The 24,846-nt window shown below is 42.1% G+C and overlaps 1 protein-coding gene and 1 long non-coding RNA gene across 3 annotated transcripts in view; one reads left to right on the plus strand and one right to left on the minus strand.

The window, feature by feature from the left end:
* ADARB2 (adenosine deaminase RNA specific B2 (inactive)) overlaps positions 1-24,846 on the plus strand; it is a 434,991-nt gene that overhangs the window by 200,287 nt on the left and 209,858 nt on the right. The window lies entirely within an intron of this gene.
* LOC311516380 overlaps positions 17,981-24,846 on the minus strand; it is a 28,174-nt gene continuing 21,308 nt past the window's right edge. Inside the window, exon 3 of the long non-coding RNA XR_014710397.1 lies at positions 17,981-18,141. This is a non-coding gene — a long non-coding RNA (uncharacterized lncRNA). The remainder of the gene's footprint in view (positions 18,142-24,846) is intronic.

A 24,846-nucleotide genomic window follows, 5' to 3' on the forward strand; every position in this document is an offset into this window, starting at 1 on the left:
TTCACTCGCTGGGTGTGATACACACTATTGATAGGGCATTAAACTTAGTCATTACTGCCATAGCGCAGTGAGAGACTTCCACATCCACCTCCTATGTCACGTACCCTATGAGCAGGAGCAATCCAGGGATTTTGTCAGCCTGTCCAGAGCAGAGTGGGCTATGTGGCTCCTAATTAAAGTCAAATTGCTACGTGTAGAAATGAAGCTTTGCCCACACACAGCAGCTTGCAGGACTGGAACCTAAACTATATTGTGGTGTAGAATTAGGCCAAGGTTCTCAAAAGTGACTAGTGCTTTTGGGGGCCTGCATATTTGAGTGTCCAGCATGTACCACCTTAAAGGAGCCTGATTTACAGAAAGTAGTGAACACTTTTCCTCTGAGAACCAGGCCCCTAATCCCAAGACACTTTTGAAAGGTGAGGCCTCTTTGTATTGTCTGTTCTAAACCAGTATTAGTTATTTCAGCTGCGCCGTGCATTAAGAATGTTCCGTCCCCTTAGTTCAGGGGTGGCCAACCTGTGGCTCCGGAGCCACGTGTGGCTCTTCAGAAGTTCATATGCGGCTCCTTGTAGAGGCACCGACTCCAGGGCTAGGGCTACAGGTGCCAACTTTCCAGTGTGCCGGGGTGCTCACTGCTCAACCCCTGGCTCTGCCACAGGCCCTGCCCCCACTCCACCCCTTCCTGCCCCCTCCCCTGAGTCTGCCATTCCTTCGCTCTTCCCCCTCTTCCCCCAGAGCCTCCTGCATCCATGAAACAGGTGATCGGCAGGTGGGGGAGGAAGGGGAAAGCACTGATTGGTGGGGCTGCCAGTGGGTAGGAGGCACTGGGAGCTGAGGGAGGGGAGCTGATGTGGGGCTGCTGACATATTACTGTGGCTCTTTGGCAAGGTACATTGGTAAATTCTGGCTCCTTCTCAGGCTCAGGTTGGCCACCCCTGCCTTAGTTTGAGACCATGTACTACATAATATAAAATGGTACTTAAAGCCTCTTGGGATGTATGGACTGGGAAGGGGCTAAAGTTATCACTGCTTCACTCTATAGGTGAAACCCTGAGTGAAATTTCGAACTGTTGGAGGCTTTTCTGATCCTTATTCTTTCGAAACAGAGGTCAGATAACAGGGGAGAAAGTCAGAGAAAGTTATTACAAAGTGTTTTTAAAAATCTTTATCTCCACTGATATGATGCTAAAGACTTAACAGACGGGTAGGCAGGAAAATGCCAAAGAATCCCACCAAGGTAGCAATTAACTTCAAAAAATGTAATGATACAAAAATGAGGAAGCTAGTTAAATGGAAATTAAAAGAAACAGTCCCAAGAGTGAAATGCCTGCAAGCTGCATGAAAAATTTTAATAACACGATAATAGAGGCTCAAACTAAATGTATGCCCCAAATAAAAACAAAACAAAACAGTAAGCGGACCAAAAATTTCCACCATGGCTAAACAACAGAGTAAATGATGCTGTTAGAGACAAGAAGACATCCTTCAAAATTTGAAGTCAAATCCTACTGAGGAAAATAGAAAGGATCATCAATTCTGCAAGTCAATTATAAAAGGATAATTAAGCAGGCCAAAAAAGAATTTGAATAGCACCCAGCAAGAGACACAAATTTTTTGCTGTTAGTTTTTGTAAGTACATAAGAAGCAGGAAGCCTACCAAAAAATCACTGGGGCAACTGGCTGATCGAGGTACTAAAGGGGCACTCAAGGAAGAAAAGGCCATTGCAGAGAAGCTAAATGAATTCTTTGCATCGGTCTTCACTGCACAGAATGTGAGGGAGATTCCCACACCTGAGGCATTCTTGTTCTGAAAGCCAGCAACAGTTGATGTAAGAAATGCAGTGTCTACACTGACACTGCGTCAACCCAACTGTGTTGAAGTAAGCTCTACGCCTCTCATAGAGGTGGAGTTAAGTCAGCATAGCGCACAAGTTACATCAGTGGAGCAACATTTTAGTGTAAACTCTTACAGAGCTAGGTCAACATAAGCTGCCTTGCGTTGAGTGTCTCTGTTAATAAAAGGTGGAACAGATTGTTTAGCGTAGAATCATAGAACTGGAAGGGACCTCAAGAGGTCATGTAGTCCAGCCCCCTGCACTCATGGCAGGACTAATTATCTAGACCATTCCTGACAGGTGTTTGTCTAACCTGCTCTTAAAAATCTCCAATGATGGAGATTCCACAACCTCCCTAGGCAATTTATCCCAGTGCTTAACCACCCTGACGGGTGTTTTTTAAGTTTTTCCTAATCTCCAACCTAAATCTCCCTTGCTGCAATTTAAGCCTAAAGCTTCCTGTCCTATCCTCAGAGTTTAAGAAAAACAATTTTTCTTCCTTCTCCTTATAAAAACCTTTTACGTACTTGAAAACGGTTATCAAGTCCCCTCTCAGTCTTCTCTTTTCCAGACCAAACAAACCCAGTTTTTTCAATCTTCCCTCATAGGTCATGTAAATATGAGTCAACAGTGTAACGCTGTTGCAAAATAAGTGAACATCATTCTGGGATATATTAGCAGGAGTGTTGTAAGCAAGATATGAGAAGTAATTCTTCTGCTCTACTCTGCTTGATTAGGCCTCAACTGGAGTACTGTGTCCAGTTCTGGGTGCCACATTTCAGGAAGGATGTGGACAAATTGGAGAGACTCCAGAGAAGAGCAACAAAAATGATTAAGGATGGTGGTCTGAGCGAGGTTATTAATGTTGTGGAGTTTTTGGGAGAAAGTAATTTGTGTCCTGGAAGAATCTGACCCTTTTTGTGTTGAGTGGTTTGAGGATGGTTTCTGTGAGTTCCGATATTCCTTCAGTAAGAGTGTCTGGCCACATCTGATGGGTCTGCCTGGGTTCCCTTGTTAGTGTATCTTGGGAAGCATGTAGAAGGTCCCTGTGGGGTGTGGGTTTGTGGGGGATGAGTTTGCAGAGTTTCTCTTGGAGTTGTATCAGGAAGGATTTCATGATAACCTTAAATTCCTGGGTAAATTGTGATGTAGGGTCTTCTTTGAGTTCTTTATAGTAGGTGGTGTCGGAGAGTTGTTGGTTGGCCTCATTAACATAGTAATCATGGTTGAGGTGTAAATTAGCTGTTACCACTCAAGAAAGAGATCTTGCAATCATTGTGGATAGTTCACTGAAAACATCTGCTTTGTGTGCAGCAGCAGTCAAAAAGCGAACAAAATGTTAGGAACCATTAGAAAAGGGATAGAGAATAAAACAGAAAATATCATAATACCACTACGTCAATCTCTGGTATGCCCAGACCTTGAATACTGAATGCAGTTCTGATCGTCTGCTCTCTCCCTCCTTCCTCCCGAAGAAAAAGATATATTCAAAATGAGAAAAGTGCAGAGGAACATAACAAAAATTATTACGGGTATGGAAAAGCTTCCATATGAGGAGAGATTAATATAACTGAGACTGTTCAGCTTGGAAAAGAGATGACTAAGGGGGGATATGATAGAGGTCTATAAAATCATGAATGGTGTGGAAAAAGTGAATAAGGAAGTGTTATTTACCCCTTCACATAACACAAGAACCAGGGGCCACCAGATGAAATAATTAGGCAATAGGTTTAAAAAAATATAAGGGGGTACTTCATCAGCAGAGTGTACCGGTGGAATTCATTGCCAGGGCATGTTGTAAAGGCCAAAAGTATAACTGGGTTCAACAAAGAATTAGCTACATTCATGGAGGATAGGTCCATCAATGGCTATTAGCCAAGATGGTTAGGAATGCAATCCCATGCTCTGGGTGTCCCTAAGCCTCTGACTGCCAGAAGCTGTGACTGGATGACAGGGGATGGATCACTTGATAATTTCCATGTTCTGTTCATTCTCTCCGAAGCAGTTGGCACCGGCCATTTTTGGAAGACAGGATACTGGGTTATATGGACCATTAGTCGGAACCCATGTGACCTATACTACAGTTAAGTTAAACCAATTAAGTTGACCTAGAGTGTCAAAAAGTAGCCAGGCTGTTGGCACTCAATGTGGAGACAATTCCATGGCAGTCAATAGCAGCAGAGCTCAGAATGAGCAAACAGGGCAAAAAGAATGAATATAACAGTGCTCAAGACTCAGCCCTATAATTTCCTTAACTTTGCAACCAGCCTAGGGAACAGTGGAGCATAACAACAATCAGCCAAAACAGGCTGGTACCATCTATCTGTGTGTTCCTGATTGTAAATTCTTTAGGATAGGGACCATGCTCGTGTTTACCATACAGCACCAAATGCATAGTCAGTGCTAAACAATGAAGCATTGTTCATTGGCATGTCTATTCTGACAGGGAAATCAGTCCAGTTACGCTAAATGGAAGGGATGAGACTTTCTTTGTGCCTTGTCCAAGCTCAGTACACTAACAAGGGCAGGAATATATGGACACACAGTCACAGACAACAACCATGGCTCAGTCTATAAATGTCTGTTGGCAGACTGTGGACAAGTAGCAACTGTATGTGTTTCCCTTTAAGAATGATGGACTGTGAGGATATGTTGTCAGTCTGCCCGAGAGAACCGTCTCTTTGTGTTGGTGTTCTCTCTGAAAATCCTCCGCTGAGTCAATCTTCGATACAAGGGAACGAGTTAAAGGGGTGCCATCGGATCATTGAACCAGAGCACAGCAGTTAAACCTTTTGTCTGTTGAATTAGGGTTGGGCTCAGTTGGAGCCAGACCATGGAAGCATTGCAGAGAGCTTGTGGCAAAAGCTGTATCAACTGAATTTTGATCGAGTGTGTTCATTAACAGGATTTCTCAAAGTCAGACACTCCAGCTTCTCAAGGGGTTAATTGTGGGGATTTTAAAGCTGTTTTCCATTGTTATTACTGTTTATTTGTATTATGGAAGCAACTAAAAGCCCCGAATGACAGCAAGGCCCCCATTGTGCTAGGCACGATACAAATACATAGTAAGAGACACTGCATGCCCCACAAAGCTTGCAGTCTACGTAGAATGGGGTGAAAGGAAGTAGTATTTTCAGGAGTGATTCAGTAACCAGCAAAGGACCTAACTGCAAAACAAGTATGTGCAATGAATAGCTATAGAATGGACTAATCTGGTTGGTGCTAGCAGAAGGCCAAATGGTAGAATAAACCCAGCTATATGGGTCAAGATTAGTCATTCAATGATTACTGTAAAACTAACAAAATCATTTTATTAGAGAAACAGCACGTCAAACAGTGGCTCTGAATTAGGTAGCTGTGCTGCTTGAGTGATCTGAAGAGCTTCTCCTTTGGCATACCATCTTCAGTGGGCCCACAGTACACTAAGAAAACCTGATACTTAGCCTTACCACACTACATGATTGTCCATTACTGCTGACGCACGTTGCCTATCCTGATGTTGCCCCTTACCTTTACAATAAAAAAGGGACCAATGCTAATGCTTAGTGAGCAGTTAGTACATTTCACAGCATCTTTTTTTCCCTGTAAACTCTAAGCTTTAAAAAATATTTTCATTTTCCAGTCACATACCATTATAGGGAGACTGTGGGGGTGGCGGTGGGGGGAATTGTTTCTGACAGCCATATTATGCTGACATATTAAAAACATATTGGCTGAGAAGTGACTATTATAAATAGCTGGCATTGTAGCGCAATACATTAGTGTGCTAGTCTTTTGATTCCTCTATAATTATAGAATGAAAGCTTCAATCCCTGCAGTGGGTGAGCATTTAAAATTACAGCTGAGATAGTAAATTACTGGTCCTCAATGTCCCAGTCAGACAGATTGCTTTCAGTTCATGAAAAGGAACTCAGCGCTGTGTCAGAGCCAGATTCCTCCAGTGAGCTTAATGTGTTCTTTTTAAAAGTATTAGATGAAGTAAAGGAAGTAGTAGAAAATCTTACAGTTCACCAGCGTAAACACTTATTTTTATTTTCATAAACATGCGGTGCTGGTGTTGCCTCAACAATGCTTACACTATTTATATTGCCTTTTGCTTCACACATCCTTACGAACAAAGCCGATCAGCTAATAGCCTGGTTTTATTAGTTTCACTGGATGCTGTTTCAGTAATGGGTTTAAGTCTCACATGAAGGTAAGGTGATGATGCCTTTTGTACCTGTCGATAGAGACTAGTCTCAAAAGCGCCTCCTACCAGTGGTTATGCTGATGGGGACTACCAAACAGAAAATTGCAACAACAGTTTCTAATTCTTTCTAGCTGTAATCTGAGCAATGGAGCAAGAATGGATGTCAGTTTTCATCTGCCAACCAATGATTGTCCCTTAAAGGTTGAAAACACCAAATAAACAGACATAGGTCTTATGTGTCAGAATCACACTTTCAAAGCAATAGAAGATTTCTGAATAAAATACTGATTTATTTTTTGTTGCAGGGCCAAACTTAACAACTATATAAGCGAGTGCAACTGGAGTGACTTCAAAGGAATTGCACCCATTTTTACCATGACAGAATTTGGCCAACATTTTCAAACCTGGATGCCTCAAGTTGTGCTAAATCCATAGATAAGCATCTAAATAAGGCCCTGATCCAAAGCCCAGTGAAGTCAATGGGAATCTTTCAAGTGGGTGCTGGAGGCCATAAAAGTGGTCTGATTTTAAGAAATGCTGAACAGCCAGAAAGCCCACTGGGAGCTGCAGGTCCTCAGCACTTTTAAAATCCAGCCGGAAAAATGTAGGTGCCTAAATTTGGATATAGGAACTTGACTAGGTTTGAAAATTCTTTTGGAGTGTGTTTATGTAAGCGGGGAAATAGTCCCGCTATTGTGGGGAACCTTCCTGGCTTCTGCACTACCTCAGTGAAGTGGCTTAGCGAAAGGATCTGAGTCCTCGCTCCCACTTCCTTTACCCAGTGGCCTCCCTGCCCCTGAGGACTCTCCTGTCTGGCAGAGTCCTCGTAACCCCAACAAGGCTGGGCCCAGGATTCCTGGGGAGCTCAACCCCCAACCCTGCTGTGGTCACCTAGGACAGGGGCTAGGGTGTCTCCACTCCGGGGTACTCTCTCTGCACTGGGCACTTCTCTGACCCACTGACCATTACATACAAGTTAAAGCAAATGCAAGTTATTTAATCAACAATTAATTTTAAAAAGAATAAGGGGAAATGGGAACGGTTAAAGGAAACACATCACCCTGCTCTGTGGCAGTGAACATCACAAACAGTGTCTCTGGAACGTCAGGGCAGTTCACAGTCTGTTCCTTGTAAGTCCCAGGCCTTCTTCTCAGGCCCTGGCTGTGCTGCAGGGATGCTGTGGGTTGGACACTTGCTCTGCTGGTGGCCACACGCTCTCAGGCTCTAAGTGGTAGGACCCTACTTCCCAGTGTTGCCCCCGCCCTGTCGGGGTTACGATCCAAGCCTGGCCTGCAGAGCCTCTTGGCTGAGCCCGCTGCCCAGGGTCCCCCTCGGTCTCCTCAGCTGCTCACTGCACCCAGCTCCGGCCTGCTCCAGCCCCAGCTGCACCACTCTGTCTCTGCACTGCTGCTGCTGCTCTGCCTCCAGCTCCCTGGCCTGCTTCTTTGGCCCCTCTGGCTCTGGTTGCTGCAGCTCTGCTCCCAGGACAGGTCTGCTCTGCAGGCTGCTTCTGTGACTCTGCTCCCAGCACTGACCTTCTTCCTGGGCTGCTTTTCTGGCCCCTTTGGCTCTGGTTGCTGCAGCTCTGCTCCCAGGGCAAGTCTGCTCTCTCTGGGCTGTGCCTCTGGCTTTGGGGCTGCAGCTCTGCTCCCAGGAGAGGGTCTGCTCTCTCTGGATCTGGCCCAGCTCTGCTCCCCAGCTCAGCTCAGACCCCTGCTTTCTCATTAGCTCGGCTCCACTCTGACTGACCCAGGCAAATCCCGCTCACACGGAGGATGGGACCTCCCTGGCCTCCTGACTCCCTGATTAGCCTGCCCACGCTGTCATTCAGGCTGACCTGGAGCATTGGCCTCTCCCCATTGTTCCTGGGGGCTGTCAGTCTCAGGGTCCTGATTCACCATTGACCCTTCCCCCGTTTTAGTACTGGGAGCTAGCAACTAAAACACCCCCACTGAATGTTAGTAAGGGGGCAACAGTCCCCTTACATTTAGATAGGTGATCAACTGCACTTGTGTTAGCCTGGAATAAATCTATTATTGGACCCTTCGAGAACAAGCAGTTTTGAAATGACTGTGGAAGGCAACAACGCTCAGGGTATGTTTGTGAAAAAGTTAGTCAGACCTCCTCACTATTGTTGTTCAGTTTCAGCAGAGAGGCTAAGGATTAAATGAAAGTGGAGACCAAATTACTTTCTCAAACATCTAGGTCAAGGCTCTGACACAGTGGCACAGCTCCCTGGGGAAAATTCCACTGTCCCTGCCCTATGTTGTATTTCTCATGTGTATAAAGAACTTTTTATTACGTTTGCTTCAAATGTATAAAAGAAAAAAACAGTGACTTCTTTCTAGCCCTTCAGATTATGGGAAGCTTTTTCAAAAGTGCCTAAGGCCCAGTTTTTTATAGGTGTTTAGGCACTCTTCCACTCTGTGTTGCAAGGTCTAATTGAATTAGGAGCCTGCATAATATTTTCAAAAGTGACTTAGGAGCCATAGTCCTATTGATTTTTCAATAAACTAAGGTCCAGATTTTCAAAGGCATTTGTATATCTAATTCCCACTGATTTCAATGGAAGTTAGGCACCTAAATACATGTTTGAAATCTGACCCAAAAATCACATTCAGAAATAGGACTTTGGCTTCTGTGTAATTTAGGCACATTTGAAAATGTTACCTTGTCAGCCCAATAGTCAGACTTCTACTTTGTGAATGAGCAGCACTTAATTAGATTAAACAAAAGCTTGGCTGAGAACACCCACTTTCCAGGATGTCTTTAAGATTTTCCCAATAATCTGTGTTAATATGAATTTTATGTAGAATATCTAAGAGTCACATTGCCAAATTACTTATTATCCTGGATCTGGATCAGTGTGTTTTGGGTTTTTTTAAAAATATACATGCACACAAAAATGATGCAGGACACAAATATGGAGAGTGAGGGAAACCCCTTACTTTTGAAATCTTCTAGATTTTGAAGATAACACCATAAATAGCTGGATGCATCCTTTTTCCGTAGGGAAATGCCCTCTTTTGCACAGAAATTTTATAGGATTGTGATGGCCAAATTGTCACCAAATCGTCTGAGACACAAAGATCCCATGCATGGATTCTGATCCTCTAGAAGTGTAACTCCTATATGGAATAACTTGGCATACATTCCTCACGACCCACTACAACTAGCCACACCCACATTTGAGACCTGATTTTCAGCAGTATCCTAGGCATCCATTTAGATATGCACAAATGCATGCCTGCGTTACTTTACGTGTGCACTACCTGATGTGTGTGTAAGGTATAAGGCCCAAAACACATCAGGCTGACCTAAAAAGAAGCAATGCCTTCTTTTGTAAACATTTTACTTTGGTTATTTAATGTGGGCAGCATTTTTCTCTTTTGCTATAAAAATGTGTGCTACCAGGAGAGCCAGATTAAAAAGACAAAGGGAAGCACACACTGCATATATGAGCCCAATCTAACAACAAGAGATAAGCCCCAAAGCCTGTATTAATATATTGAAAAGCAGCTGGTACATATTTAAAAAGCACCTGAGGGGCTTTTTTATTTACATTTAACATTTTATATTTTAAAATGCTAGGAGTTTTAAAATGTAAACTAATCCCCTCCTCCAACAGTAACATTTTAATGGCCCTTCACATTTTCCAAGATCATCTCAGCTGAAAATCTGTTTTCTAAAAGAAGGTGTCTAAATGTTCAGTCACTCAGCAACCTGGGCATTTAAGAATTCAGAAAAAAACTTTATAGAATTTCCAGAAAACCAAAGGTACCTTTAGCTAAGGGCAAAATTAGTCTTGAATTATGCCTTCAGCTCTTGTTGTGTTGATGCTTCCTTTCTGGATCATAAAATCTGCTTTTATGAAACCAAGTGCTAGAAATCACAGAAGCCTGATATTCACAAGTCCGATGTGTATGCAAATGTGCATTTGCTTTGCAGGTGCGTCTCTATTTGCCCACACGTCAGTACACATCCATTTCACTGGTTTTGTGCCTAAATCAGGCATTTGTATATACACATCTTGTAGTGCACATGTAAATTGAAACAGGCATGCATTTGTGTCCACTTAAATGAGCACTTAGGATACTGCTGAGCAATTTGTAGTGATTTCATGAAACTTCGAAATCACAAGTGGAATTTGCTTAAGCTTCATATTGCCATTTTTCTTTTCACTGATATTTTGAAGTAAATCTGTGAGAACATCACACATACATAGATATAGATACACACACACACACACACACGAAAATAATTGAGTAATCAAATTTTGGAAGGTCAAAACTTTTTCCCACCCCACCTTTTGGTTTCCAGTTTATTTTTTTGTTGTCTTTTGTTTCTCTCTCTCTCTTTCTTTTTTTTTTTTAATTAATAGTTTCACACAGCTCTAAGGTTGGATTCTTGTTTAAAAATAGTAGAGCTCCCAAATGCATGAAAGGTCTTTATCTTTATGGAATCCCTTCTGACTTTTGCATCTCCTGCTTATTAAGGAATTCTCAAACACAAATTCCTGTAACCAAGATAAGCCCAAGTCACAAAATGTGAACAAACCAAAACTTGAAGATGTTCAAATCTGGGTCCACATTTAAAAAATTTGTGTCCAGATCTGGTTTCATATTTTGACTCTTCCCACAGGTCTGGATATTTGGATCAAGCGTGTTGCTTAGGATCCATCTCTGCTATGCACTATGTTTGGTAAAAGGGATTTCTAGATTCCTTTTACAGCCTACCACTGGTTTCATATGTCAGGAACTGCTTCATAGGTTTCAGTCTCCCTGACAGTGAATGGGAAGCTTTGCCTGGTGAGTGAAAGGACCTATTTTAGATAGCCTTCCAAACATGTATGGGGGAATGGGGGCGGGGGGCGGCGGGGGGGAGGGGAGGGGAGGGGAGGGAGAGGTGATGCTATGATGCCTTCCTGAGTTTGCAGATAAGCAGTGCCTGTATCTGCTGCTACTGAATAGCTTTCACAGGCAATAATAGACACTGGTAAGTTTCACTACTGATATTCAAAACCCTGTGGGCAGCATGAAAGTGGGCAGTGTGATTGGCCTAGGCACTGAAGCTGCTGCCCATAAGGTTTACCAGTGGTCCACCCATTATTTTGGATTGACCTCTAGCTAAGCAGGTGTCTAGTCATTTTTTAATTTTTATGATGTAATAATCAAAATGTTGGAAAAATAGCATTCCTCTTAATCTGACTCCTCTCATTTTAGAGAAAGTAACTTGATCTCTTATTATTATTGTTCAGATTTGACTTTCATTTTATCTAATTGGATATCTATGTTTAAAAGTCACAAAAAATGAGCATCAGTAAATATTCAGATAGAATTAATTTCAACGTTCTGAAAACATCACAAACCACACAAAAATGTCTTGTAGTTTGTGATGTGTCTAAAAAGTTTAATGAACTAACTTCCTGATATTAGCTTAATGTATTGTCCATCCCATCTATTATTCCCTATAATGATTAGATCCTTCTCCCACTAAGGTCAATGGGAATTTTGTAAGCGACTTCAATAAGAGACGGATTGACCCCATAGGAGTATTTTGCACCTAAGAGATGGTGATTATAATATATATATATAAAAGATACATGTTTCTAAATCTTAACACAAACAGAATTTTGTCAGACTGTCAAACTTCAAGAAGAAAATGTTAATTATTCTCTAATCATGTCTGCTTACATGTTTCAAATCTATTTTTCTCCCAGTTTAGAGAAAACACCCACAAACACAACAAAGCTTGGTTATCTGTGAAACTGTAAAACAGGAGCTAGGTAAAACTATGTGAACTTGTATAAATTTAGCACTTCTGTGGGACTTTCACTTTTTGCTTATAGTTCATTGTTGCTAGCAGATTTATATTGAGCAGGAGGTTAGCAAAAAGTTCTTGTTTTGTACATTGGATTTATCTGGGAGAAATCTGAGTGTAGGCACATTCTGTTCTTGCTGTGGAGACTTGCAAAGATTCATATATATCTATCAGGTGCATAACAGAGAATCTCGCAAGGCAGTTATATGTTTTTGTGTATGTAGGTTAATGAAGTGTGCCTTCTATCCTGCAGCCAAGTTGAGGTTTCTTATAGTGGCAGCATTAAAAAAAAAAAAAGACCTAAAAATGAGCCCGAAGCTATGTCTGCTCTTCATAGCTAACTCAGAAACACTGTAGGATCAGCTTTATGAGCACTTCAGCATTTGCAACTTTAGATTTTTACATCCTCACCTTTCATCAGTGGATGATGCCCCTGTTAGTGTTCTCAGGCTCCTGCTAAGACTTTTTACTTTCCTGTGATCCTACGAAGAAAGTATCTTCCAATCAGTCATGTCCAGAGGTGCAATTCCAGGAAAACCCTTAGGGATAATCGTTTCCATGAAAAGTATCCAGTCTAGACACCAAGCAAAACATGTGTCCTTTACTGAGTCCCAGAATCCTGGGACTTGGAAGAGACACGGCCCTATCTTCTTCAGTGTGGAGCAGCAATTTCTCTTTTGCATTTAGCAAAGCTCAATATAAAAAAGCTGAGCCCAGAAATAAAACCATGGCTGACCTTTTTTCTTTTTCCTTTTCCTCCATCCTCTCTCTGATTTTACATCCTGAAGGTCTGAGTGTCCCCGTGGCACAGTTCAAGGGCACTTCCAAAGCTACATCTCTTAAGCAATAAACAGGAGGTGTTATTTCAGAAGCGGCAGTCATCTGGAAGGGCCAAGGCAAAGAGGAAAGAGAGAGGACTTTTACAGTTAAATTTGTTGTGAGTTGGGAGCCTGGGGTCACCCAAGCTGCCATCCCTGCTACCATGTCTTGTTAAAGAAGTGAAAATAAAAATAAAAAAAAGCTGTGTGACTTTAAACACTTCCACAGGGCACATATGACATAGCTAGATAATAAATGGCCATGACAATGTCTACAGAGTGTCAATTAGACAATGAGAGAGAGGCTCAAAAACAAAAAGCTCTCTCTCTTTATTAGAATGAACTTTCCGTTCATAAAGTACTAGGTCAATAAATTAGAATGAAACTCTTTGGTCTACTTGTAATTATATATTTGAGGTTATCCCATCTATTAATTATCCAGGAAGAGGCACATTAATATAATAATCAGAACTGAATTATGCTCTCTGGGAACTGAGTCTCCATACTATAAATGTATTCAGTTCCTGGACATTCTAGTGTTTTACTGTTACAATACATGGATTCACATCACTCTTATAGGAAGATGTGACTATTATATTTTTAAGAGGACAAGAAAATATCCACCATAAGTAAAGTGCATTATTTTATTGCAATTCAAATGCCTTAATAAAAAGAGCAGATTTAATTGCCTTCAGTACTAAAATGGGCATCCTTTCTTTTACATACACAGAATATTCCATTTAAAATCAAATGTTCTATGTTGTATAATTCTCCAAGATGGGTTGTATGGTTTGGAATTGTGCTATGCCTAGAGATTTGCAAATTCCCTATCACAATAACCTTCTTCTGTAGTTATAATAAACTGGGGAAAGGACAAATAGCCTCATTAAAAAGAGTACCCAGTAAGGTAAAATGCAGGCATTATGAATAATTCCCATCAGAGATGTTTAAAATGTCACATTATGGTGAGATAAAATTTTAGCACAAAGAATCCCAGTGCTTTCTGAAGCTATTAACCAGAGCTTATCTTTCCATAAAGAGCCAAAATTCAGCTCCATCTCTGTTACTTAGAATCAACCATGTATATTATTTACCAGCAAATATGAACTGGGTTTGTTTTGATCATCTCAGGATGACAGTAGCAGTTTACTTTACAAATGTATAAAACTAGTCAAATATTGTAGCCACTGGCAATACCAGCCACAGTAAATTGGCCATTGTATTTTCTAATCTATTACCTGCTCTTTAAAACATTATAAATTAACATTTTAAATACAAAGCATTACTATTTTTAAAGGAATCTCTAATGATTAAATTCCTTCCAGGTGGTGCTTGATACGCATCTGGCAAAAGAGTATGAAAGCATCTGCTCCTTAACAAGTAGCCTTCTTTTCACCTGCATGTCCTTACTAACAAGCATATGTTGGCTGGCTGCGTGTGTAACCAGGACTTGGATTTTGCTTATAAATAAATTGTACCTGTGAAAATCGACAGTGTAGGGATCCTCTCCACAGAGAGCCAGGGAGGAAAAAACCCTTATGGAATTTCTTTAAGTCTCTCTTTTAAAAGCAGCAAATGACAGTCCTCATTTAAAACTTCTACTACCACTTCTGGGTTAAACTAACAACACCTTTTGTTTCGAAAACGTTTTGGCAGTAGTGAGCATCAGAAAATGCATGCAAAGCATGGCTGCAAGTGGGGGAAACAACGGGAGCAGGGGGGTTGTTTTCAAGCATAATTAAAGTTCACAAGCATATATGTGTGTATAATATATATACATAATGTGTTCACAAGCATAATTAAAATTATACATAAACGGGTGAAATTCAGCCTTTCATAGAGATCCAGCACAAAGTCTGTGCATAGGTTTGTTTGGCACATTGAGCCTTCCGTTGGCCCTCAGCATGGGGCTGAAGCTCAGTCAAGAGGGATTCAGTGAAATGTCCATGTTTAAACCCTGGGGTCTGTCACATTGTCACCAAATACCTGGGCTTGTGCATACGGCTAGAAGTCAGAAATGTTCCATTAGAGTAAAGTCCCCGTTCTCTGACTCCTGAGGCTCAACTCACACTTGTGAAATTGCAACCCCTGCAGGATAAAGTCTGCATGTGGAGGAGCCAGAAACCCCACATGCAAGAGGCAATGGGGAGGAAATGTAATGAAGTAGTATCAATCCTTCCCTCTTCTTTCACCTGCTTGAAATCCGTGGATGCTTCCACGGCACACTTACAGATCCTTGAGTTCAGTAAGAGCATGAGGTGAGAGGCAGGACCAGCAGGAGGTCATCCGTCTGCGGTTCCCCTCTCTTTGCCCCAGTTATTTATACTAAACCCTCTACCATGGTACCTGAGTGCCTAGTCTGACGCTGTCAGCACTATCTCCCCTGGCTGGAAGGTACTAGAAGCAGAGGGTCTGGCTATGGCTGCAGGCCAAGTTCCCAGGACAGCACACCTCCCAAAGGGAGTCATTTAATCAAGGAGTTTGGGGAGTACCCCTTTGCTTCCTCCATTCCCTTGAAGGGTTTGCAGCTGGAAACTAAGAAGTGAGGTGCTCCCCCGTCTATCCGATGGCCTTTGAAAGCCATCCTTTGACTGTTATGCAATCCCTCCTCCACCAGAATGATGACTTGGGAACACCAGGATGATATCCTAACCTTACAGAAGTCAGTTGAAGTTTTTCCCTGGACCATAATGGGGCCATGTTTTCACCATAAAGACTGAAAGTTGCCAGTTGCCCCATGTTTTATTCTCCTTGCAGAGGGAATGAATTGGGTCCTAGTCAACTTTGTGTCATGGGTGCGGAGGAGCTAGGTACTCAGCTACTACCCTGAATAGAATAGTAGAGGCTTGACAGAATGCTTAGAACACACCACATACCCCCAAGGAACAAGGGAGTGAAGAAAATGCCCTTTGCTATCCCTTACACCAGTGCATGTGACACCAGTGTCCCAGAGCTGACCATTTATCTCATTCAATCCACTTCCCCTGAACACTCCTCACCGCTGCATTTTGATTCTAGAAGCCCTGAAAATAGAACAGTGCTTAGAAACTAGGGCATCAGGCTTTGGGCTGTATTTTAAAGAATCCTTATTGAGGTTACAGGAACAAACCATCCCGATGTGTAGAAAGAATAGTAAATATGGCAGGTGACCAGCTGGGCTTAACAGTGAAATCCTTGCTGATCTTAAACACAAAAAAGAAGCTTACAAGGAATGGAAGATTGAACAAATGACGAGGGAGGAGTATAAAAATATTGCTCGGGCATGCAGGAGTGAAATCAGGATGGCCAAATCACACCTGGAGTTGCAGCTAGCAAGAGATGTTAAGAGTAACAAGAAGGGTTTCTTCAAGGATGTTAGCAATAAGAAGAAAGTCAAGGAAAGTGTGGGCCCCTTACTGAATGAGGGAGGCAACCTAGTGACAGAGGATGTGGAAAAAGCTAATGTACTCAGTGCTTTTTTTGCCTGTGTCTTCACAAACCAGGTCAGCTCCCAGACTACTGCACTGGGCAGCACAGCATGGGGAGGAGGCAACCAGCCCTCTGTGGAGAAAGAAGCGGTTTGGGACTATTTAGAAAAGCTGGATGAGCACAAGTCCATGGGGCTGGATGTGCTGCATCCGAGAGTGCTAAAGGAGTTGGCGGATGTGATTGCAGAGCCATTAGCCATTATCTTTGAAAACTCATGGTGATCGGGGGAGGTCCCGGATGACTATGAAAAGGCTAATGTAGTGTCTATCTTTTAAAAAGGGAAGAAGGAGGATCTGGGGAACTACAGGCCAGTCAGCCTCATCTTAATCCCTGGAAAAATCATGGAGAAGGTCCTCAAGGAATCAAGTCTGAAGCACTTAGAGGAGAGGAAAGTGATCAGGAACAGTCAGCATGGATTCACCAAGGGCAAGTCATGCCTGACTGATCTAATTGCCTTCTATGACGAGATAACTGACTCTGTGGATGAGGGGAAAGCAGTGGACGTGTTGTTCCTTGACCTTAGCAAAGCTTTTGATATGGTCTCCCACAGTATTCTCGACAGCAAGTTAAAGAAGTATGGGCTGGATGAATGGACTATAAGGTGGACAGAAAGCTGGCTAGACCGTTGGGTTCAATGGGTAGTGATCAGTGGCTCCATGTCTAGCTGGCAGCCGGTATCAAGCGGGGTGCCCCAAGGGTTGGTTCTGGGACCGGTTTTGTTCAATATCTTCATTAACGATCTGGAGGATGGTGTGGATTGCACCCTCAGCAAGTTTGCAGATGACACTAAACTGGGAGGAGAGGTAGATACGCTGGAGGGTAGGGATAGGATACAGAGGGACCTAGACAAATTGGAGGATTGGGCCAAAAGAAATCTGATGAGGTTCAACAAGGACAAGTGCAGAGTCCTGCACTTAGGACAGAAGAATCCCATGCACTGCTACAGAACAGGGACTGAATGGCTAGGCAGCAGTTCTGCAGAAAAGGACCTAGGGAAGCTGGATATGAGTCAACAGTGTGCCCTTGTTACCAAGAAGGCTAACGTCATTTTGGGCTGTATAAGTAGGGGCATTGCCAGCAGATCAAGAGACGTGATCATTCCCCTCTATTTGACATTGGTGAGACCTCATCTGGAGCACTGTGTCCAGTTTGGGGCCCCACACTACAAGAAGAATGTGGAAAAATTGGAAAGCGTCCAGCAGAGGGCTACAAAAATAATTAGGGGACTGGAACACATGACTTATGAGGAGAGGCTGAGGGAACTGGGATTGTTCAGTCTGCAGAAGAGAAGAATGAGAGGGGATATGATAGCTGCTTTCAACTACCTGAAAGGGGGTTCCAAAGAGGATGGATCTAGACTGTTCTCAATGGTAGCAGATGACAGAACAAGGAGTAATGGTCTCAAGTTGCAATGGGGGAGGTTTAGGTGGGATATTAGGGAAAAGTTTTTCACTAGGTAGTGGTGAAGCACTGGTCAGCTTTACGTAGGGAGGTGGTGGAATCTCCTTCCTTTGAGGTTTTTAAGGTCAGGCTTGACAAAGCCCTGGCCGGTATGATTTAGTTGGGGATTGGTCTTGCTTTGAGCAGGGGTTTGAACTAGATGACCTCCTGATATTCTATGATTCTAATATGAGGCCATGTGCTGCTCCAGTGGGAGCTTTCATCTTCAGTGCATGACACTTCCATTTGTAATTAAGTAAATACAAACCCAGCAAAAATAACCAGAACAGTCCATGTAACACAGCATCATCATTAATGTCTAGCATCAGATTAAGCTGCTTATAGTCAGCTGAATGGGAAACCGTCATTGTTTTATTAAAGCAGTTTGTTGGGGGGGGGTAGATCTGTGTTATCAGTTCAGCTCAGCACAGATAAACTCTGTCAATGAAATAGACAAAAGATATATTTGGGTTCAGAAATCCGGTATATCCTTTCCTCTCTTTTTCCTTGATAATATAGCCGGCATGCTCTTGTCTTCATGGCATGCAAAAGTTGAACTCAGGCTGCTGATCTACAAAACATACAATAATGCAAATATTTACACTAATAAATAGAAATAAAACAGATAAAAATCTAACCATTCTCATTACCCACATAACTTTCTTTCCCATGCTAAATTATATTAAAGCAAAAGTACATACTAAGCCTTCAAGGTTACTTTAAATAAATAGGTTATTTAAATGCAAAAGTAACTTCTTTTTTGTTTAAGAACATAACGTAAGAATGGCCATACTGGATCAGACCAACGGTCCATCTAGCCCAGTATAATGTCTTCCAACAGTGGCCAATGCCAGGTGCCCCAGAGGGAATGAAGAGAACAGGTAATCATCGAGTGATCCATCCCCTGTTGCCCACTTCCAGCTTCTTGCAAACAGAGACTAGGGACACCATCCCTGCCCATCCTGATTAATAGTCATTGACAGACCTATCCTCCATTAATTTATCTAGTTCTTTTTTGAACCTTGTTATAGTCTTGGCCTTCACAACATCCTATGGCAAGGAGTTCCACAGGTTTACTGTGCTTTGTGTGAAAAAATACTTCCTTTTGTTTGTTTTAAACCTGCTGCCTATTAATTTCATTTTGTGACCCCTGGTTCTTGTGTTATGAGAAGGAGTAAATAACACTTTCTTATTTACTTTCTCCACACCCGTCATGATTTTATAGACCTCTGTCATATCCCCCCTTAGTCATCTTTTTTCCAAGCTGAAAAGTCCCAGTCTTATTAATCTCTCCTCATATGGTAGCTGTTCCATACCCTGAATCATTTCTGTTGCCCTTTTCTGAACCTTTTCCAATTCCAATATATCTTTTTGAGATGGGGCGACCACATCTGCACGCAGTATTCAAGCTGTGGGCGTACCATGGATTTATATAGAGGCAATATGATATTTTCTGTCTTATTGTCTATCTCTTTCTTAATGATTCCCAACATTCTGTTCTCTTTTTTAACTGCCGCTGCATATTGAGTAGATGTTTTCAGAGAACTATCCACAATGACTCCAAGATCTCATTCTTGAGTGGTAACAGCTATTTGAGACCACATTGTTTTATATGTATAGTTGGTATTATGTTTTCTAATGTGCATTACTTTTCATTTATCAACATTGAATTTAATCTGCCATTCTGTTGCCCAGTCACCCAGTTTTGAGAGATCCTTTTGTAGCTCTTAATTAAGTCCCAGGCAGACTGCAATCTTGAGTAGTTTTGTATCATATATGAATTTTGCCACCTCACTGTTTACCCTTTTTTCCAGATCATTTATGAATATGTTGAATAGGACTAGTCCCAGTACAGACCCCGGGGGACATCACTATTTACCTCTCTCTATTGTGAAAGCTGACCATTTATTCCTATTCTTTGTTTCCTATCTTTTAACCAGTAACTAATTCATGAGAGGACCCTCCCTCTTATCCCACGACTGCTTACTTTGCTTAAAAGCCTTTGGTGAGGGACCTTGTCAAACGCTTTCTGAAAATCTAAATACACTATATCCATTGGATCCCCCTTGTCCAAATGCTTGTTGACCCCTTCAAAGAATTCTAGTAGATTGGTGAGGCATGATTTCCCTTTACTAAAACCATGTTGACTATTCCCCAACAAATTTTGTTCATCATCTATGTGTCTGACAAATTTGTCCTTTACTATAGTTTCAACCAGTTTGCCCGGTACTGAAGTCAGGCTTACTGGCCTGTAATTGCCGGGGTCACCTCTGGAGCCCTTTTTAAAAATTGTCATCATATTAGCTATCCTAAAGTCATTTGGTACAGAAGCTGATTTAAATGATAGGTTATAGACTACAGTTAGTAGTCCTGCAATTTCACGTTTCAGTTCCTTCAGAACTCTTGAGTGAATACCATCTGATCCTGGTGACTTATTTCTGTTTATCAATTTGTTCCAAAACCTCCTCTAATGACACCTCAATCTGGGACAGTTCCTCAGATTTGTCACCTAAAAAGAATGGCTCAGGTTTGGAAATCTCCCTCACATCCTCAACCACGATGCAAAGAATTCATTTAGTTTCTCCGCAATGGCCTTATCATCTTTGAGTGTTCCTTTAGCCTCTTGATCGTCCAGTGGCCACACTGGTTGTTTAGCAGGCTTCTTGCTTAAAATTTGATATTACTTTTTGAGTCTTTGGCTAGCTGTTCTTCAAATTCTTTTTTGGCCTTCCTAATTATATTTTTGCACTTCATTTGCCAGAGTTTATGCTCTTTTCTAGGATTTAACTTCCACTTTTTAAAGGATGCCTTTTTGCTTCTCACTGCTTCTCTTATTTTGTTGTTTGGGGTATACATTTAAGTTGAGCCTCTATTATGGTGTCTTTAAAAAATTTCCATGCAGTTTGCAGAGATTTTACTTTTGGTGCTGTACCTTTTAATTTCTGTTTTACTAACCTCCTCCTTTTTGTGTAGTTCCCCTTTCTGAAATTATATGCTACAGTGTTGGACTGCTGTGGTGTTTTCCCCATCACGGGGATGTTAAATTTAATTATATTATGGTCACTATTACCAAGCAGTCCAGCTATATTCAATTCTTGGATCTGATCCTGTGCTCCACTTAGGACTAAATCAAGAATTGCCTCTCCTCTTGTGGGTTCCAGGAATAGCTTCTCCAAGAAGCAGTCATTTAAGGTGTCAAGAAACTTTATCTCTGCATCCTGTCCTGAGGTGACATACCCAGTCAATATGGGGATAGTTGAAATCCCCCATTATTATTGAGTGTTTTATTTTAATAGCCTCTCTAATCTCCCTGAGCATTTCACATTCATTATCACCATCTTGGTCAGGTGGTTGGTAATATATCCCTATTGCTATATTCTTTATCTCTATTGCTATATTCTTATTATCGAGTATGGAATTACTATCCATAGAGATTCTATGATGCAGTATGGTTCATTTAAGATTCTACTAGAATCATTTGATTCTATGCTTTCTTTCACATATAGTGCCACTCCCCCACCAGCACGACCTGTTCTGTCCTTCCGATATATTTTGTATCCTGGTATTACTGTTTCCCATTGATTATCCTCATTCCACCAAGTTTCTGTGATGCCTATTATATCAATATCCTCATTTAATATGAGGCACTCTAGTTATCCATCTTATTATTTAGATTTCTAACATTGGTATATAAGCACTTTAAAAACCTGTGCTTTTTTATCTGTCTCCCATTACATGATGTATTTGAATGAGACTTTTTTCATTTGACAGTTTCTCATCAGATCCTACCTGTATTTTATCATCTTCCATACGCTGCTCGTTACTAGGACATAGAGAATCTCCATGAGTAGATGCTCCCCTAAGGGATGTCTCTGTTTGAACTACGTGTTCCTCCACACCTGTCAGCTTTCCCCCAGCCCTCAGTTTAAAAACTGCTCTACGACCTTTTTAATTTTAAGTGCCAGCAATCTGGTTAAGTTTTGATTTAGGTGGAGCCTATCTTTCCTGTATAGGCTCCCTCTTTCCCAAAAGTTTCCCCAGTTCCTAATAAATCTAAACGCTTCCTCCTTACACCGTCATCTCATCCACGCATTGAGACCCTGCAGTTCTGTCAGTCCAACTGGCCCTGCATGTGAAACTGGAAGCATTTCAGAAAATGCTATCATGGAGGTCCAGAACTTCAATCTCTTACCTAGCAGCCTAACTTTGGCCTCCAGGACCTCTCTCCTGTCCCTCCCTATGTCATTGGTACCTACATTTACTACGACCACCGGCTCCTCCCCAGCACTACACATAAGTCTATCTAGATGTCTCAAGAGATCTGCATCCTTCTCACCAGGCAGGCAAGTCACCATGCAGTTCTCCTGATCATTGGAAACCCAGCTATCTATGGGTACGTCTTCACTACCCGCCAGATCAGAGGGTAGTGATCGATATATTGGGGATCGATTTATTGTGTTTCGTCTAGACTCGATAAATCGATCCCCGAATCGATGCCTGTACTCCACCTCTGCAGGAGGAGTAAGCGGAGTTGACGGGGGAGCCGCCGCGGTCGACTTGCCACCGTGAGGACGGCCAGGTAAATCGAACTAAGATACTTCGATTTCAGCTACGCAAATAGCATAGCTAAAGTTGCGTATCTTAGTTTGAACCCTCCTCCCACCCACCCCCCAGTGTAGCCCAAGCCTAAGTTTCTAATCATCGAATCGCCCATTTCTAATACCTGTCTCTTCCTAATAACTGGAGTTCCCTCCCCGGGAGAGGTATCCTCAGTGAGAGAGGATACCACGACATCATCTGGAAGGAGAGTCCCAACTTTGGGATCATTTCCCTCTGCTCAAGTTGGATATTCTCCTTCCCTGAGACTTTCATCCTCCTCAACAGCACAGAGGTTGTCAGACTGGGTGTGGGACTGTTCTACGGTGTCCCAGAAAGTCACATCTACATACCTCTCTGTCTCCCTTAGCTCCTCCAGTTCAGCCACCCTAGTCTCCAAAGCCCATAAATGGTCTCTGAGGGTCAGGAGCTCCTTGCACCAAATGCACACATATGCCACCTGCACATAGGGCAGGTAATCATATATGCTGCATTGGGTGCAATAAACTGGGTAGCCCCCACTCTGTTGCTGGACTTCTGCCTGCATTCTCTTTTTACTCTTGCAGCTCGTTCCTTTGTTGTTGTTTTGTTTTTATCATGGGGTGTTTTTTGGCTTAAGTTTAAAGAAGTTTAAGGAATTTTAAGTGTATGTAGACCTCGCTCACACTTTCCAAGTAAACTCCCTCGCAAAACTCCCCTGTTAGCCACTCCTGTTTGTTAGCGTTTGCTTTTTGATTTGTTGAAAAGAGCACATATCCTCAACACCGTCTCAAGACACATACCAAGGTCACCAACATTTCAATATGTGATTCAGGGTCTATTTAGGCTGCTTTAAATCTCATATATTTGAGCCATCTGAAATTGAACCAATGACCGCCTAAAAACTAATTGAGCTTGCACATCAGTGATGAAATAATTTGAGTTAGAGTTGCTGGGAAGGGTATTTTTAGTTTGCAAAATATGCTCTCAACCTGTGTGGTGGAATGCAGAATGCATACTAAAAGGTGTGGGTGAGAACTGGTTGAGGATTTGGGAATGTTGTTACCTTGACTGGGTGAATGTGTCTGTGAGTTACAACAGAGAACTAGGAGTGAGGGCTCCTCGGATCCAATTCTTATCTCTGCCACGGATTCAGTGTGTGACCTTTGATAAGTCACTTAACCTCTCTGGGAATTGGTTTCCTCATCAGTAATATGGGTATGCTATGACCTACTTCACAGGGGCATTCTAAGACATTGAAGTCAAAGGGAGTTTTGCCATTAACTTCAGTGGGGCCACGATTCCACACATCATACTTTTGACACCTTTGGATTAAAGGTATTATGGAAGCATAAAGTAGTAGTAATAGTCTATCTGTAGATGTTAATTATCTCTTTCTTCTGGTGCACTGTTTTGTGCTAAATCTCTAGGCTGTAATCAGTCTGGGCACGCATGCTTTCTTTCAGACAACTTTGATTTTATCTTTTGTTAGAAGGAGTGCTTCGCTGATCTAGGGCAATGAAATTTCCACTCTCATCATTCTTAACCACTTATTGACTCAAAGGTCTTTCCAGGCTTCTGTGTGAAACATAAGTACATGCTTATACATTTAGAGCCTTTACAGGCTTTTTAACTCTCTGGGAGGTTTTTTAACTCTCTGGGAGTAATTTTCAACCTGTGTTCCGCAGACCCCCTGGGGGTCTGCACACTACATCTAAGATTTCCAAAAGGGTCCATACCTCCACTTGAAATTTTTAGTGGTCTGCAAATGAAAAAAGGTTGAAAACCACTGACTTAGAGTAACCAGGTAATTCCATGTGTGAAAGAAAATACAAATATGAGAGTCTTTGTTACTCATCAGCTTGAACTGGTATAGATAAAATTTGCCAGCTCAGTTTGACACTTTGCAATGGCTGGTCTCCAGAGACAGGTAGTAACTTCAGTTCAAAGTAGCATGGGGTAAATGTAGCATTACAAGTTTTGGTCTTCTGTTGCTGTTGTCTTCCCTTTGAGATTTAAAAGAGTGAGTGAGAAAATTGCTGGATCTCATCTCTTATCAGTAGGAGTCCTCAGAGGCCAGGTGACAGCTCTAGTTCTCATTTTCTTGTACCAGTGCTTTCAGTTTGTGGGAAGCAAATTGCTGAAGCCATCTTAGGCTTTCCGTTCAGATTTAGAGTTTTACATCTCATTCAGAAACATGATCTCACTTTCCACAGAGCCAGTCTGAGGAGATAACATTTCTACCTCATCTGGATTATATCCACTTTTTCATGGTAACTTAGATGGTCATAAAAAGAAAAGGAGTACTTGTGGTACCTTAGAGACTAACCAATTTATTTGAGCATAAGCTTTCATGAGCTACAGCTCACTTCATCGGATGCATACTGTGGAAACTGCAGAAGACATTATATACACAGAGACCATGAAACAATACCTCCTCCCATCCCACTCTCCTGCTGGTAATAGCTTATCCAAAGTGACCACTCTCCTTACAATGTGTATGAAAATCAAGGTGGGCCATTTCCAGGAAGTTTTTGGAAAATGTAGGGGACAATTTCCTCGTGCAAGTGCTGGAGGAACCTACTAGGGGCAGAGCTCTTCTTGACCTGCTGCTCACAAACCGGGAAGAATTAGTAGGGGAAGCAAAAGTGGATGGGAACCTGGGAGGCAGTGTCCATGAGATGGTCGAGTTCAGGATCCT

The sequence above is a fragment of the Lepidochelys olivacea genome (assembly GCF_965140295.1).
Source record: "Lepidochelys olivacea isolate rLepOli2 genome assembly, chromosome: 2".
In the NCBI taxonomy this organism is placed as follows: Eukaryota; Metazoa; Chordata; order Testudines; family Cheloniidae; genus Lepidochelys; species Lepidochelys olivacea.